Here is an 11,990-nt window from a genome sequence, read left to right on the forward strand (position 1 = left end):
AATCTCTACAGAGATATTTCAGGAAACTGCTCGATTCCTCTTTTCAGTTGAGATTGAAAAGGGGAATAGATTCCCAAAATATCTCTAGAGATTTTTTTAAATATATGTACCCATACGTAACAGTGGATTTGTTTCTCCATTTCAAGACTCATGCTACTATGAGTATTTCTTAACCGTCATGGTTTTTCATTATCTATAAACTTAAGAGACTTAACCTCTTCCTTTTTATAGTTATCATAATGAAGTCATCATTAAAAATTTGCTTCCATGATTGACTTTCTAAACCAACCCCCTTACGAATCCATCATGCCAAATGATCAAGAAAATTTGTCATCTTCTTCAAGGCTCTTTATTCTTTTTAAACATCACATTCACTATTGGTCCCTCTGCCATGTCAAACTCATAAGTACATATTCATTCTCTTCCTTTACAAGATCCTCAAAATCACTGGCTCAACTTTTCCCATTATATCTTTCAACATTATTCCTCTACTACTTCAGTAATACTATTTCTCCCTTTACATTTTAAATATTTCCTAATCTGCTTTCCTCATCTTCATCTGCATATTATCCTTCTGCTTGAAGCAATTTTCCCTAAAAGTACTTTATTTAAATTCTCCCCTAGATTCCATTGCTTTTACTTTTGTTTTTTATTATATGTGAAGAGCAATGGGTAACAGTCAATGGACTGATGAATTTTCTTTCAAAATAAAAATTATGATTATATTTGGATACTTACCTACTGTTAAGTTAGCTTATATCTTCTCACCATTAGGTGCGATCGGCATTAAAAATAGAAATAACGCTTGATTAAACCACTAGGACTGTTTCCCACCAGATGGCACTGGAATGTTTACATTCTTGTCAGAATTCTTCATGACCATCCACTAAGATGTGGGGAAGCTGGGTAGGTTTCCACTTTAACAGTAGGTATCCAAATAATTAATTTTACCATAAAAATCTTCATTATTTGGCATGAATCTTACTGTTAAGGTTAGCTGACTACCACATGAATGAAGATGGTGGGTTAGTGCAGCCACGTGAGATACAAGCTTTTTAATGAGGGGAAAAAATTTCTCAACATTCTTGCCTATTGTGTGATACTTAAAGGTAAGCACTGTTGCCAGACTGAACCACAGCAAGGTGTAAGGCCCTCGTAGCTAGACTTGTCAGAGGATCCTTACAGGGGAAAGGAACTCCATCTTGCAAAGTATGAGTACTAGTGACTCCTGTGCCTGTGTTGAAAGCTCATAACTGACAGTCCAAAACTAAAGACATAACTACCTTCAGATATGAAGGTATGCTCCTATATACAGTACCAATGTTTACCTTCATGCTCCCAAAATTCAATAGGGTATTTCCTAATAACTAACAATAAGAGAGAAAGCTAGGTTATTCTCATATTTGGTTCAGGAGAAAGCATCCCTGCTGCAGTAATAGGACTGATGGCTTTACATAGCTAAATTTGGACATTTTGCAAATAATGTGGGGCAAAAAAAGTTACATCTCCATTGACCTGCATTGACAACCTTCTCTAGCTAAAGGTTTTAAAGGAAAGAAAAAGATATGCTTACGACACAGACACCATGAGGCTTTAATTTCAGAAACAGTAATAGCTCAGAAATCAACTCCGTGTGCACTGACTTAATCAAGCATTCTTGGACATGGGAGTGTTTGGCCTCCAAACACTACATTATAAATTAACTCTTCCTCTAAAAGGTTTAAGTCTGTTCAAGTAAAACCTTAGAGTTCAACTGGAAATAAAGCCACTTCTCCACTGCCTACTAAAGCAGTTAAATTGGGCACTGTCACAAATCTGAGAAGGGCTTTTACTTCTGTCTTTTCTCTGAAAGAAATGAGAGTTTCCATTAGAACAAAGCCCACATACAAGAAAGGGCATGAAGCTCACTAATATGCTTTACCGTCACAAGAGCTAAAAAACAAGGTCTTCAAAATTTTTAAAGAGATGACTTATCGAAAGGCTCAAATTTGAGGTAAGGTTAAATTCTTAAGGACTACATCCAAGTTTCATTGTAAACCCTGGAGGGAAGATTTGAAATTTTCAGCTCCAAAGATTAAAAACCTATTTCAAATTTAAATCATGAGCGATGTTCCAGCTAGCATGACGCAGAACTGAAGGCAACGTAAAGTGACGTCCTTTAATCGCTGGGACATAAAACTGCTTTGCATACCTGACATACCAGAGAACTTGATCCTGATATCTATAGTGGTATGGGTGCTGGATATCTCTATAAACAAGTACCAAGATAAATAAACTGACCACTGTTATTGATACAGTCTAACAGTGGCGGGCCCTCTAGGCTTAACGATTGCTTCCCTGGCCATTCTAGAAAAGCCTCTAGCTCATAATGGACAATTGATTACCTCCATGCGAGATATCAAATTACACTGTCTGAAAAGATCTTTCCTGAATGGCAAAGGATAAGGAATATTTACCACCAAGAAAGGAAATTCAAGAAACAATTTCCTTTGAGGCCATCAAGGAGCTATCAAAATCCTTGTGTTTTGCCAAGCTCACAAATTGTTACGTATTTCCTCAAAAATCAAACAGAAGAAAAGCTTAGAGGTCTCGATTCGACCAATACTGAAGGAAGGCATCGACTGCCATGCCTCAGGATCCTGGCATGGAGGGTAGTAAACTTGGGGTAGTGTTTTGGGCAGTTGCAAACAGACTGATGTTTGGGTCACTCCAAAGGTTCCACAACTTCTAGCAAACCAGTGGAAGAGACCATTCTGGAAGACTTCGTCCTTTCCTGCTGTGCTGGACTTCAATAACAATTTTTCTACCTCGGACAAAATGTGGTAAGGGAATGATGTTCCTGGACTCTGTCCAAAGGAGAAAGTAGTTTCTTTGCTAGCCTGAACAGATCTCTTGATTTGTTACTCTTTGCCTCATGTAAGAATTGGGAGGGTGAACTGTCAGAAAAGACTGATCGTCTTGTCTCAGGCTAGATGTTTCACTTGAGTAAGACCATTCCAAACAGGCAAAAGCTCTAAGTTGTTTATAAATGGTTTGCTCTTCTCTACAGTCCAACTCCCCTACATCAGATGTTTCTTAGAATGTCCCCACAACCCGCCTCCTAAACATCTGAGGACACTGTAAGGACTAGACAGAATTATGAAAATACTCTCAATAGTGGTAGAAAACTGTCTATCCGTCTCTCTGTCAGAAAAAACCCGACAAGAGAGTCAATCTTCATTCCCAGATAAACTATTGATTGGAAAAAAAAGCCTAGATTTGTTATCACTGAATAAAAACACTCAACCCTGAGGCTAGATACAGAAGGTAATCTTAAATCCTCAAAATCACCTACAATGACCTGGCGAGAACTAACCAGTTGTACGAGTACAGGAGAACTCATACCCAGCAGGTGACTTCATCTTGCTAAGGACGCCAACACACAGGTGAATATTTGTAGTGCTATACTCAGACCAAAATACAGAGCTTAGAACTGGATGACCTTACCTTAGAAGACAAGGTGTAGATATTTCTTCAACTAAGGTTGTACCAGTACTTGGAAGTACATGTCCTACATGTCAAAATTCATCTATTTGCTCTTCCGAATGGCTACCAGGACTGAGCCGAATGACTGAAAATGGACTAAACGAATAAACTTGTTAAGGCTGGAAATGTCCTATACCCGCCTCCAGCCCCCTCCCTGAGGTCTTGGGAACAAGAATGAAAAAAAAAAAAAAAAAAAAAAAAAAAAAAATGATGATGATGATAAAGCCTCGGTGACTAGATTAAAACTGCCTCAATGGCCTCATTGCATAACAACTGTCTGATCTCCCTTACTCAAACTCGGAACTTCTTTGTTTGAAGATAGTGGGGAGAGAAGGATATCAGGAAGTTGACAGGGGTGGAAAATTAACAAAAGGTACTATATCCTTCCCTGAGACCCATTGCTACCCAAGGTTCTTCTTGAAGCTTTGCCAGGCACTTCAAAAACCCTGTGTATACAGCCTTCAGAGGATCTTTATAGCCTACTTGAACTGAAAGTTCAAAGCATCAGTTACGGTTACACTTGCAATTATTTCACTTACAATGTGAGCCTTGATTGCTACTGAAAGAGAACTCTAGAGTGGTTTCGGATAATCTGTGCAAAAATTTCAGGCGGAAATGTTTCAAAGGCAATACCCTAGAGGGATCTAAGATGATGGCTTTAAACACTTAAAAACAGCTACTAGTGGTTGAGCTGGACCACTTTATATAGGATACAAATGCACACAATTGTGTCTGTTACTTTAAAACTAAGTTGTAAAAAAGAATAAGACATTTCCTCCCTTAGCTTTGGAAATACTACAACAAATTTTTTAAGTAATTTGAATTTTTCCTAACACACAAACCTGAAGGTCTGTACATATGGATTTTACTTGCAGCATGAGCTGGGAACAGCCACTGAACTTCTCAACAAGGTAGTTAACTACTTATGGCAGGGGTGAGAGCCCTGCCCACCCGTCAGTATGCACTCACTTTGCCTTTCAGCCCAGGTATTAAAACGAGGGGTGGCTGAGGTGGGCCATAAATGTAAAGACCTTCAGGTTTGTATGTTAGGAAAAATACAAATTACTTTAAAAATTGTACTTTGTTCCTACAAAAATACAAACCTTCGGTCTTTACATATGGAGACTTACTCTTGGTGGGTGGATTCTGAGTAAATCTCTGAACCGACTGGTAGTTCTGCTCACCTGGGCCTCACTTCCTGGTCTCAAAGAACAGCTGAAGAAGTCCTATGCCTCTGATCTGTCGAACATATGGGATGTTCAACTGTCAGACTTCTGGGCCTTTCGAATGAATGTGTGTCACTGATTCAAAAAGGGCTTGGATGAGCCCATACTGTCGGAGACAATAAAAGGCTAATAAAACCAACAGGTTTGTTTTATTGTCAGCCCCTCTTCTCCCCTTGCTAGAGAGAGGGGGGTGGGGTGGAAACTGCATCTAACAATCTACAGTAATCTAGATTATGGACAAGGTACTCAGTTATCTAAACTCACCTGCATAACATGCCAGTCCAGCATGTGAAGGCTTGCTAACTGCCTCTCTGCCCTAAGGGAGAGGAAGGTTAAAAGAGAAGTTAACCTTGTGGGCTCTTGCCCAGAGCGTACTCCTGTCCACTTCGTCAGATGTGGAGCACTTTGTCTGTTTGATCGTCTCACAAAGCCGGAGAGAAATGGTGTTCTTGGACACCTTTTTCTTGGTTGAGCCAGTACTAACAAAGAGTTATCGACGCTCAGGCCTGAGCTGCCGAGTCATCTTAAGATAGTACTGCAGCACCCTAACTGGACACAGTAGCATCTCATCCTGATCACCGTCAACAAAGTCTGCTACGGAGGGGATTGAAAAGGACTTGAATCTGGCGTCAGGGACCGACGGATTCTGAGTTTTCGCCATGAATTCCATGAGACAAACTTGAGCGTTTCAGATCCCCATCCCCTTGAGTGCTTAACCCTTTCATATCTGTATAGTTATCACATCACTGAGGGCACATGAGCCCCGATGTGTCTGGGAGCGCCGACAGTGCGAAAAATAATTATTTCGAAAATTCAGCAAAAATATAAATTTTATGCCAACAACGTTCATTTGCTGTCCTTTTTTCTAAATGTTTATATTTTATGGTGGAATAGTCAGAATAAGAGTCCCAGCCCTCTAAATACAAAAAATGTGAGTTATTTCACGAAAAAAAAAAAAAAATCTTTACTTATTTTCATATTTTTAGTTCGTAAACCCAAAGACTATGGATGCCAGGCGAATGAATTATTTTTATGAGAAAGCCAACAAAATTCTCTAAATATCGACATATAAAAGAATGGAAAACGAATAAGTCCAGCTGGTAAAAAATTGATAGAAAAAGGGGAAGAAACAGAGCGCTCTGCCCGGCGTATGGTGAGAATTATCGCTAGAAAAAGATTTTTTGAAGAGCCCTATCTCGGTTATTTTTCATAGAAATTACTTTGTAAATATACGAAAATGTAGAGGAAAAGTTGATGAATAATGTGAGAGTCAAGAAAAATGGCTTTGGTAACGGCAACAGTTTCATTTTGACGTTATAAATTGATTGAAACGAAAAAAAATGTTACCGTTGTCAACATTATCGTTCGTAGCTCAAAAGCTATAACAGTTAGGCGAATGGATTATTTTTTATGAGAAAGCCAACAAAATTCTCTAAATATTGATATATAAAACAATGAAAAACGAATAAGTCCAGTTGGTGAAAAAATTGATAGAAAAGAGGGCAAGAAACAGAGCGATTTGCCAATATGGTGAGAATTATCGCTAGAAAAAGTTTTTTTTTTGAGAGCCCTATCTCGGTTATTTTTTCATAGAAATTACTTTGTAAATATACGAAAATGTAGAGGAAAAGTTGTAGAATAAAGTGAGAGTCAAGAAAAATGGCTTTGGTAACGGCAACAGTTTCATTTTGACGTTATAAATTGATTGAAACGAAAAAAAATGTTACCGTTGTCAACATTATCGTTCGTAGCTCAAAGGCTATAACAGATAGGCGAATGGATTATTTTTTATGAGAAAGCCAACAAAATTCTCTAAATATTGATATATAAAACAATGAAAAACGAATAAGTTCAGTTGGTGAAAAAATTGATAGAAAAGAGGGTAAGAAACATGATATTTTAATGATAAAATAAAGTTTGTTCATACTTACCTGGCAGATATATATATAGCTGTATTCTCCGAAGGTCCGACAGAATTTCAAATTTAAGCGGCTGCAGTGGCCGGTCAGGTGGTTAGTACCCATTCCCGCCGCTGGGAGGCGGGTATCAGAACCATTCCCATTTTCTATTCAGATTTTCTAACGCCACTGTCTCCTGAGGGGAGGAGGGAGGGCAATATGAATATATATATCTGCCAGGTAAGTATGAACAAACTTTATTTTATCATTAAAATATCATTTTGTTCATGAGACTTACCTGCCAGATATATATATAGCTGAATACCACCTTTGGAGAGGGTAGAGACAGCCAAGAATTAGGAAAAAAACCAAGTATTGGTAAAATTATTTTGGTTCCTTATCTGATAGCGTAGCTGACTGAGTGGTTACTGCCACTCTAGTCTGCTTCTGCTTTACTAGAGACCCCAGCGAGGTAGTGACCTATATAGCTGGCGACTTCTAGATGATCTGTCAACGGGGCGTGACCACAATGTGACTAGATCATAGACCATACAAAGAGGACAAAAGAGCATTACTAACCACCTAACCAACACCTAAAGCGTTAGTTTGCAAAGGATTGGGAAGACTGCCTCCAGTAGTCGACCCAACAACCACAAAAACACAATTAAAAAAGGGGATAGGATCAGAGTTACCCCTGTCCCCAAGGTTGCTGAAGCAGCAATGTATGGTCCCAGCGAAAAGCAATTTTCGTATGCTACCTAAACATCTTGCCAAGAGTGTGAGGCAAACACCGAATTGACTTCGCCAAAATGTGGCACTAAGAATGTCACTGAGTACCATATTTTTCTTGAACGCCATGGAGGTAGCAACTGCCCTCACCTCGTGAGCGTTAACTCTCAACAACTTGAAGTTGGAGTCGTCACAACAAGAGTGTGCGCCCTTAATGACGTCCCTAATGAAGAATGCCAGTGCATTCTTCGACATAGGTTTAACTGGTTGCCTCACAGAACACCATAAAACATCCAAGGGACCACGAGTGTCCTGTGTTCTTTTAAGGTAGTACTTGAGAGCTCTAACTGGACATAGAACTCCCTCAGGTTCCTGTCCAATAAGGTCTGCTAAACCTTTAATTTCAAAGTGTCTAGGCCAAGGGTTAGAAGACCTATCATTCTTAGCCAAGAACTTAGGGCTTAAAGAATAGACAGCATTGTGTTCCTTGAAGCCCACATGACGGCCTCGAACTTCGCTCACTCTCTTCGCCGCGAGGAATGCCGTTTTCGAGTAACATCCTTAAGAGATGCAGAGTGGAGAGGCTCAAAAGGACTAAACATCAAAAACTTGAGCATTACGTCCAAGTTCCAAGCAGGGGGAATTAGCTGAGGAACCTTGGACGTCTTGAAAGAGCTTCGTAAGATCGTGGAGGTCCTTATTGTCAGACAAAGATAATCCTCTGTGTCTGAATACAAACGAAAGCATGCTCGATAACACTTGATAGTCGGAACTGCTATATCGAGTTTTTCTCTTAAGTAAAGGAGAAAATCCAACCTGGCTCACAGTGATAGAGGAAGAGGAAAAGCCCTTCTTTCTACACCAACCTTTGAAGGTTGCTCACTTTGCTAGATATATCCTTTAGATGAAGAACTTCTGGCTCTAGCGATGGCCCGTGCCACCTGGCCAGAAAAACCCCTTCGCTCTGACCAAGTTTCGATAGTCTGAAAGCAGTCAGGTTCAGAGCGGGAGATTCAAAGATATCTCGTGAAGTGGGTTTGTATGAGCAGGTCTGCTCTCATAGGAAGGGTCCTCGGAACGTCTACCAACCAGAAGAGAAACTCCGAGAACCAGTGGTTCAAGGCCAAAACGAGGGGATGAGAGTCATCCTCGTCCCTTGTGAGGCCGCGAACTTGCGTATGACTTCTCCCAGAATTTAGAACGGGAAAAAGGCGTAAACATCTATTCCCGTCCAATCCCAGGGAAGAGCAACTATCGCAACTGCCCCACGGTCGAGTACAGATGAGCTTTATAGAGGAGCCTCGCTGTTCTTGAGGTCGTGAAAATATCCACAAGATGGCGACCCCAAAATTTCCAAAAATCTTGGCAAACCTCCTGATGAAGGGTCCATTCCTTCGGCAGGAGTTGATGGCGCCAACAGAGCAGGTCTGCTCGAACATTTTCGACCCCTGCAACAAAACTTGTGAGAATCGAAATGTTGCGAGCATAGGCTCAAAGAATAATCTCTCTTGCAAGGCTGAACAGGGAACAAGTAGTATTGTCCGAGTTTGCTAGAACTACACGATTGCAAACTTGGACCTCGAAGAATTGGCGAGCTAAAAGATAGCCGCCAAATCTTTGAAGTCGATGTGCCAGGACACCTGTTCCTCTCTCCGGGTTCCTAACACTTCCTCTCCCTCTAGTGTTGCCCCCCAACCTGTTGACGACCCGTCGGAAAAACAACACTAGGTTGGGGTTCAGAAGCTTGAGGGAGATCCCTTTCTGCAATTTCGTTGGATCGAGCCACCACCCCAGATCCTCTTTATATAAAGAAGAATTCTCAATTCCTCTTTCAAGTCTTCCTTGCTTTGCCAGTTCTCCAACAAAAAGAACTGAAGAGGCCTGAGATGCAGACTCCCCAGAAAACAAACTTCTCCAGCGAGGAAATGGTCCCCAGCAGACTCATTCCTTCCTTCACCTAGCATGTTTCCTTTTCCAAGAAGGCCGAGACTTTTCCGTACATAGAAGTTGCCGTTCTTGCGACGGAGACGCTATAAAAGCCGCTGAATAGATCTGAATTCCCAGACACAATGGACAGTGAGGGGATCAGCTGCGACTTCTCCACAGACCAGAAGTCCCAGGGACTTCGAGTTGCAGAGTCAACTGAAGGTCCTCCAGATACCTTCGCCGACGACGCCAAATCAACCAGTCGTCCAAGTAGAGTGAGATCCTGACGTGCGACAGATGCAACTGCATCGCAACGTTTTCATGAGACGGTAAACACCCTCGAGCAAAATGTGACGCCAACAGCATCTGGTGTTCCCAGGCGGTCAACCATCCAAGTACTGACCAGACCCAACGTTGCTTAACTTCGCTGATCGGACGAGAAGCGGTGTTTTCAACGTGGTATGGCCGTTAATGCAGAGTCCAAAGCAGAGAGCCCTGAACTGGTACGTCTAGTCCCCAAGACAACCTGAGATACTTCACGAACGTGGATGAATTGGGGCGTGAAGATAAGTATCTTGGAGATCCAAAGATACCATCCAATCCCGGGATGAAGGGCTCCTAGTATTGACTGCGAGGTCTCCATCTTGAACTTTTCCTTCCGGACCAAGTTGTTCGACCTGTTGACGTCCAAGACGGGTCTCCAGCCTACTGAAAGTTTTGGGACTAGAAACAATCTGTAGTAAAATCCCGGGGAACACCGAGTCCAAGACCTGTTCCACTGCTCTCCGCTCGAACATCTGTTCGAGCAGGTCAAACAATTTTCTGTTTGACAGGAAGGCAGTTGGGAAACAAAAAAACAAAAGAGGAGGAGACAGGAAGGGAATCGAATAACCTCTCTCTAACAGTAGGAGGGACCAAACGTCTGCCCCTCACTCTTTCCAGGCTTGTGCAAAATGAAGCCTGGTTGCAAAGGGAGTCTGGAGATGAAAGGAGTCACTTGCTACCTCTCTTGGAAGTGACATTCCTTCGGGAAAAAACTCTCTCTCGTGGTGCGGGTCTCGTGTTGCTTCCCATGGAAGCCCCTTTGTTAGGCAAACATTTAGCTTTCGTTTACTTTTTGTATCATTGAGATCGGTGCAAGCGTTATGAAGGAGATGCAGTTTGAATGTCGATAACTTTAGTTTTGAGAAAAACGATATTTTTTGCTTCTCTGTGTATTTATTTGCTTGCCGTTACACAGTTTGATGTTTTATGACATAATGAAAAGCCAAAAATAGACCTGCAAAGTAATATAACTTCGCTAAATGAAGCGAGTGTCAAAACATGGCTGAGGTTGGCCAGCGACGTCTTACTTAGTCAAGCTCTGAGCTGCTACTGACTGACTGCCACTGACTGCCCTGCGGCATTCCTGTCTTTAAGCTGATGCGCACTATGTCCACAGGGTTGCCATAGATCGCATTAGATATTATTTCATAGCTAAAAGGAAATTACCACCGATATACTGACAATATCATTACATTATATGAAAAATGTAATTTGACTATGATAGGTTACTGTTTTGTTTATAACTCCTAACTGTGGCGAACTTTTAAATAAAACTTTCTGAGAAGATAGACAGGATATGTATGATGCCATAAATAAAATATCCCAGAAAATTTGATTTCCGATTTTTTCGTCAAACGCTCCCCTTAAGACAAAGACAACTGCGAAGGTGGAGAGAGAGGAGCCAAGGTTGAAAAGTCTCAGAAACAGATCCTTAAGAAAAAAGCCAGAGTCTGATAATCAGAGGAAGAAGAAGACGAAAGAAGTTTCTCTTCATACAAAGGCTGTGACGAAGAGGATGTTCTTCCGCAGCTGGCGGGTCTTGAGTGAGTGGTGAAAGTAGTTCGATTCGCCCGACACGTGGCGGGAACTCCAGCGAACGAAGAAGTCGCCAACTAGAGTGCGTATAGTAAACATAAAAAAATGTGGAACGCTTCACGATTAGCGTGTCATCCTTGCGCAAGAGCCATGCTAATCTTCTCTGTATCGTTCCAACTTAGTATATGTACTGCCGAAGCAAGTACTGGCTAAATTAAGGACATCAGATGTTGAAGCGGGTAGTTGTGCGACATGATAAACAACTGGAGCGGTGTCAACACAAGACTTGAAGCTATCGGCGAAGCGGCGGAGCGTCATGGCGTGACGCCGCGAGAGGCTCCGTGGCAAGTACTAGGTGAGTGTCACAGCGTGGCGGCGCGGCGGCGTCATGGCTGGCACGCGCCCGAGCGTCAAGGTGAGGCGCCGCGTGAAGCGTGAGAAGCGCCACGAAGAGCAAGACGCGCTCCTGGCGCGAGACAAGAGAAAGGCCAACACCTCAACTCGGGAAGACGAATAGGAAGCCACAAACACTCTCTCTAGACGACAGACGCTCTGTATCGTTCCCGAGCGGGAGACGAAGGTGAAAGTCTGTACCTCTTAACAGGCAGATACTGAATCTTGAAAGGTTCATGAGAGCATCCAGCTGTTGTTGCAAACCCAACAAAATCTTACGCGTTGGAGAAGCCACTCTCTCGGGAGAAGGACTGAACCTGAGAGAAGGAAAGGGGCGAGAGACGTTATACTTCCTTCCACAGGAAGAAGCTCTAGCCCTTGCCTTAGCGCGACAGGGGTTGAGTAGCGTGATCATTCGAAAAACACTTTATTC

At 42.0% G+C, this 11,990-nt stretch overlaps 2 non-coding genes across 2 annotated transcripts; both read right to left on the reverse strand.

The window, feature by feature from the left end:
* Positions 1-9,658: 9,658 nt before the first annotated feature.
* LOC136843066 (5S ribosomal RNA) lies at positions 9,659-9,777 on the reverse strand. The gene has a single exon (XR_010854425.1). It is a non-coding gene; the product is annotated as a 5S ribosomal RNA (ribosomal RNA).
* A 1,488-nt stretch (positions 9,778-11,265) lies between these two features.
* Positions 11,266-11,370, reverse strand: LOC136843060 (U6 spliceosomal RNA). Its single transcript, XR_010854420.1, has one exon. It is a non-coding gene; the product is annotated as a U6 spliceosomal RNA (small nuclear RNA).
* Positions 11,371-11,990: the final 620 nt, after the last annotated feature.

The sequence above is a fragment of the Macrobrachium rosenbergii genome, chromosome 10, assembly GCF_040412425.1.
Source record: "Macrobrachium rosenbergii isolate ZJJX-2024 chromosome 10, ASM4041242v1, whole genome shotgun sequence".
Classification (NCBI taxonomy): Eukaryota; Metazoa; Arthropoda; class Malacostraca; order Decapoda; family Palaemonidae; genus Macrobrachium; species Macrobrachium rosenbergii.